General features: G+C 37.6%; 1 protein-coding gene across 12 annotated transcripts in view; it reads right to left on the bottom strand.

Moving 5' to 3' along the window:
- The window catches only part of Tcf4 (transcription factor 4), a 353,045-nt gene that overhangs the window by 288,255 nt on the left and 58,790 nt on the right, over nucleotides 1-6,000 (bottom strand). The window lies entirely within an intron of this gene.

The following is a 6,000-nucleotide window of genomic DNA, read 5'->3' as shown; positions in this document are numbered from 1 at the left end:
AAGTTTTTTTTTTTTTTTTGGTCTTTTTGAGACAGGATCTCCCTGTAGCCCCTTCTGACCTGGAACTCATCATGTAGACCAGGTTGGCCTTGAACTCACTGAGATCTGCCTGCATCTGCCCCTAGTGCTGGGATCAAAGGCATGTGCCACCACGCCCAGCTTTATCTTGTGGAAATATTAAGCATAACTTTGCATGTCCAAAAACAAGAGCTGAGTGAAAATGTAAGATACTTTAAGAAATTAAATTGAATATAATGCAGAAACAATCTCATTTCCAATACTGAAAATATGAGAATGAATCTTCAAATATCACTGTAAATTTCTTAAAATACTTACAAGCAAACACAAAATTGTAGAAAGTTCTAAGGCACAGAAACTCTGTTTTTACTTCCTGTATTTCAAGAAAAATGGTATGAAAATTTTGAAAAGGAAAAGTAAAATTGGAAATTTAAATGATAGTTTAAATTAGCTATTTATTAAATTAGCTATTTATTAAAACTACTAAAAGTAACTATTCAAAGAGAATAGTGTATGTTAACAGCACACATGAGATGCAGTCAAATTTACAGTCTAACACAAATTCATAATCTGGAAAATACAAATTCAATTAAAGAAGAGTGATTTATATAGGGCAGACTCAAAAATGCCAAAAGAATTTTTATAATTTGATAGGAAACAGAAAAACTATAATGGGTAACTAAGGCAACTTTAAAACACACATAGACAGGTCTTAACTTTTAAATGAAAATATAAAAATATAAGCATTATATAACAATCAATTCATAGTTCACTTAAATAACCAAATTGTGTCTGTACATGTGTTATTCATACTTAATGGCTACCAGGAAACATAATCAATGTATGCAATGGCTACCTAGTAAGTGAAAATTTTTGGTTTCATAATTTTATTTTCTAGTACTTGGGAAATGTTTCATGGTAAAAATGTTATCTTCATTCAAATTATCCTAATTTTGGAAAAAATAGCTCAAGCATTTTTCTATGATACTCATACAGATAAATAATAACACATTAGTTGACATGCATAAATCAAATGCCATCAACACTCCAATTACTTGAAGAGCATAATAAAGGGTCAGTTGTTTTCCTGAATCTACCTGAAAATTTACACTTAAATATCTGCTGAGATTTCAAAGACATTAAAAGCAATCATTGTAATTTCACATTTTGTCATTTTTGATGTTTACATAGAAAACACCATGCAGGTAAATTTGCTGCCTCTACAGCACCAAAAAAAGTGGGGTCCACATCAAATTGGGACTGTGGAAAAAGAATGCTGCTTTCTTTGTAAAGCAGAGATCTCATCTGCTGGATCACTCTTGGTCAAGAGTGTTGTCCTATAAAATCCACACACAGATGACTACTGCCTATTATTTATTAAGAACTACCTTCCTAATAAAATCTTACACTTGTGCTTTACTCCAAATGCTTTCACATAATCTAATTTCAATTTTTACAAGTTATGCAGTGAGGAAAGCGGGAATGGGAGAATATCACGGCCAAACATTTTGCTTGCATTTGTGTTTCATGAGAAGTCTGACGTCTTCTTCATCACCACCATTTGCAGACACTCTTCAAAACATCTTTTCCTCAAATGAGCTGCTCACAGTGAAGACTTACTATTGATTAGGGCACATTTAATAAATCTGTATACAAACACAAAGGCAGATCCCTTCACCACTACAAAATAAAAATCAATGGCTCCAAGAGGATCACAGGAGGTATGCCAACACCCCTTAGGCTAGATCTGGCTGGGGATTTCACAGACTCCAGACCCACAGAGGTGGTCATTTGGCAACTCTAGGCTGGAGAATAATTTCCCATCTGCTGTGCTGCTCAGAGGATCTCATTCAAGGACCAGTCTCTAAAAGTTTAAGAATAAAAAGTAACCAAAGAACTGTGAACAATGGTCAATTATCTAATTAGCATTTCAAAAGACAGTGATAAAAGGAATAATACTCTGAGGTCCACAACTCAAATGAACAGCTGTGTGTGACAAGATCAGTTAATGAAGCCAATCTCCTGTCACCTTTCCTATTCCTTCCTTTCCCTTCCTCTTTCTGGGTCTTCCTCCATCTCTCCCTTCCCCTTTTGAAGCATGTTTATGCATATGTTTGCCTTTTTGTTAATGACTAGCCATATCCCTTCTTCTGGTCATATCTCATGCAAGGAAAGGCCCCCTTTAATGTGCTATAAAGTTAGCTTTGACCATTACATCTGATTTAGAGACATTATTTAAATATATCTGTGTTTTCTAGATTTTTTACATGTTCTGATCAATTCTAAATCAGTAAACATTTTAAATCTCAATTTAAAGGCTCAAGTAAGTGGAGCTGCTTTTTCACTTCTAGGTGACTTTGATCATTTTTTTAAAAAGTCAATAATCTTTCCAGGCATGGTGGTACAAGCCTTTGATCCCAGGACTCGGGAAGCAGAGGCAAGTGGGTCTCTGTGAAATGGAGCCCAGCCTGATCTACATAGCTAGTTCCAGGTCAGCTGGGGCTACTGGGAGATCCTGTCTCAAAAAAAAAAAAAAGTCAATGAATCTCCATAAAGAATAATATTCTGCCCCAAACAGAGATTTAGCATACTGAGAAACAAAGGTGCAGTAGAGAGTTCCTGATTTTCAATTCTACTTCGCTTTTTAGAAGACAAAAATATGTTTGAGGGCCTTGTTCATAGTAGAAATCTGAAATGCATTCTCTTAATTTCTAGATCAACTTGAAAAACACATAATAAATCATATTTCAGAGATGTGAAAATAACCCAGTTATCCACGGCACTAGCAGCCAAAGCAGCCCTACTTGGAGCTACATTCCTGTTAAGATGCCATATTTAAAAGGCTAAAATGAACCTCATTATCAAGGACCCCAGATTCCATAGCACTGTTCCAATGCTAGTCCACGCAGCAAAGGTTGGGAATAGAACAACTGTTCATTTCTGATTGGCCCTAAGTTGGGACCCAGGAACTTAACAGCCCATGTGTGCTTCTAGCTACATTAAGACTTACTGCATTTACAAGGAAAAACAAAGAAATGAGAAAAACAAAATGAACTGACAGACAGGAGCCGTTTACAATAATTATCCGAAAACACACTTCCACAAAACATACAGCAAGACCACTGTCCATGCCTGGGCCACAGGTCGCTGTTGCCAGGGTGTTTCAGATTTGTAGATAGGCACTTTCAAGTCTTGTCAGTAATACACAGGTATTTGTCTAGTTATACACACTGTTATGAATCATCAGTAGCTTTGCTCTGTCTTTGGAGTTCCAGTAGAATCATTATTGTATCTACAGAACTAGAGGAGAGGAATGTGCTCCACTTTGGGAAACATGGAAAATCCACTTTACTGCACACGGCACACCAGGGAACTGGCTGAGTGGTTTAAAGTCACTTTGTCTCCCCATGCTGGGAGCTCATGTCACCCTACTGCCCCATTTTTGGAAGGACTCGTCTCAGTTAATTCATTGTCTCTAAAGAGCCATGATTAATCCCAGAAAAATACTCTATTCCACCTGGGACTTGGGATTGCCCTTCCTTGGAACAATCCTAGGAAAGGTACTGTGGCTCTGTGTTCCTGTCACAGCTCTGCACAAGGCCAGGGCTGGAGGCAGATCTCACCCATACCTTTGTTTCTCACTACGTCCTTCAGAAACGATGATAAATCCCACAGACCGTTTCCCCCAAACATACAGGCATCCATTTGTATACACTGAGGGGCCCATCCCAAGTCAAGATCTCTGTACCAACCAAGATGCTGGAACTCAACTATCCCAGGGAGTCTTAACAAACACATCTAAGTCTGGAAGCACAGGCAAGGCAAACTGTGGTCCTCTCAGAAGACCGCCCACAAACATCGAGTGTGGAGAGAAGCAAATGAAAAAAGCAGCTTCAGAAACACGTCCTTCCCTCCACCAACTACACTGCAGGGTCAACCACAGACACCCTCTCACTGACTACTGACCCCATAAGATCATCACCTTTACACACATCCACAAGAGTAATAGCCACTCTGCTACATCCTGGGGGCGGGGGTTGGGGGGGTCGAAAGGGTTCTTCTAAGACAAACAACTAAGAGTCTGTAACAGTGAGGAGACCTGGGAGGGTCTTGTCCACAGTGAAGTCCCCATCACTGTTTGCTCTTCAGAGAGAAAAATACTGAGATTGTTTCTATAAACACAGATGTGTCCCTGTAAAGAATGGGGATCACTGAGGCAGTAGACAGCAAGTCCACCTCTCTTCCTCCTCTGTAGCCTCTAAATACCACAGATCATAGGAATTCATCATTCTGGAGAGCTCTGTGCAAACTCAAACAGGTGGTACTCCAAACACAGAGCTTGTGAGATATTTTTATTCCTTAAATCTTCTGTGTACCAGCAATTAAAAAGCATACCACTGTGCATATAATAAGCACTCAATAAATACAGACTAAGTGAATGAAATGCAGAAGTTATTGAAGGGTTCTTTTTAGGAAGCAGATGTGTATTCAACTTCAAAATCTAAGGATTTTCTTTTTTAGATTGGCCTCTCCCAAAAGACTTCCAATTGCCTAGATAAAATTAAACTGGTAACCAAAATGAAAAAGCTATGAAAAGCAGGCAAAATCATACTTACTATTATAAAAAATGTTAAGTATAGACACACCCTCAGTATAGACCAACTGCAGTAAGCCCGAACTAATTGAGCTCCCGCAGACCGCAACCAATTTGGGAAAAAACATGAAGATGCAAAAGTTAAGGTACCTGTTTGAAGGTAACCTTGAAACAATTTTACCAAATCTTTAGAAATTTGTTTTACAAGTCCAACAATGTAAATGATCATATGATTCTAATTAGCAGAGAGCAACACAGTGAGAGTAGAAAAAGTCACCATCATTTTGTCCGTGTCTACAACTGAAAGAACACAAAGACGCTCTCTGTGGTCTTCAAGTTGCCTGGCATCCTGTACATACTTAAATAAGTGTGCTACTACTAAGATATCAAGTATCTAGTCCTGGGTGTGTGATTTCGTGTGGTTAAGAAAATCAATTTCATTTAATAAAAATGAAGTTTAGAATTTCACCCTTCTAGAAACATCACCATAATGCAAACCTACCCAGCTCACAGACTAGAGGGATCTGTAACAAGTTGTATACTTCTATAGTAAATAATATCTGGAAATACTTAGCCACTGAAACTTTATTCATAGCCAACAACTATTATAAAATTCAGTGGTTTTGAAATCGCTCTAAGATATTCTCAGGGAAGACTTCTAACAAGATGAAAACCGAAACTGTCTTGGAGTCAAGATATTGGACATGAATTCAGCAACAGCAAAACTTTTTCATAGCTCAAGCTTTGGCATCTGTATTATTAAGGGAAAATTTCTTATCCTGGACCATAGTTCTCTAAGAAATTTATATCTCCTCATTAGCGACTAACCTGAATTCCAAAAAGACTGAATCAGTAACATGTGGTGTGTTGTTTCTAACACTGTCTTCATTCTTTCGCATCTCACTTTTTTTCCTAAAGCCCTTACTACCTTTTGCAAAACTTCACTCTTCAATATAAAGAACAAAAAAACAAATAAAGATACAAAAATATATAAAAATAACAAAACACACAAATCTCTCTGTAGGAAGAATAAGGCATTTAAAACTAAGTACCTTATTTTTTGAGACTTTACATTTTCAAGATGTTATAATATCTAGATCTACAAAGTTTAGGTTTTCTTAGCATCTCAGGAGTAAACAGTTCCACCTTTAATTTTCAGCATGACATTTCACCCTAAAGAGAATGAGGATCGTTCTACTTTTTAAAATTATGTTTATTTTTATTTTATATGTATGAGAGTATTGCTTGCATGTGTGTGAGTGTGCCCGTGTCATGCAATGCCCATGGAGGTCAGAAGAAGGTATCAGATTCCCTTGGAACTGGAGTTATGGATGGTTGTTAGCCGCCATGTGGGTGCTGGGACTCGAACCCTGGTCTTCTATAACAGC

The sequence above is a fragment of the Nannospalax galili genome, unplaced genomic scaffold (assembly GCF_000622305.1).
Source record: "Nannospalax galili isolate Female #2095 unplaced genomic scaffold, S.galili_v1.0 scaffold1097, whole genome shotgun sequence".
In the NCBI taxonomy this organism is placed as follows: domain Eukaryota; kingdom Metazoa; phylum Chordata; class Mammalia; order Rodentia; family Spalacidae; genus Nannospalax; species Nannospalax galili.
This window is presented reverse-complemented; position numbering and strand designations above follow the sequence as displayed.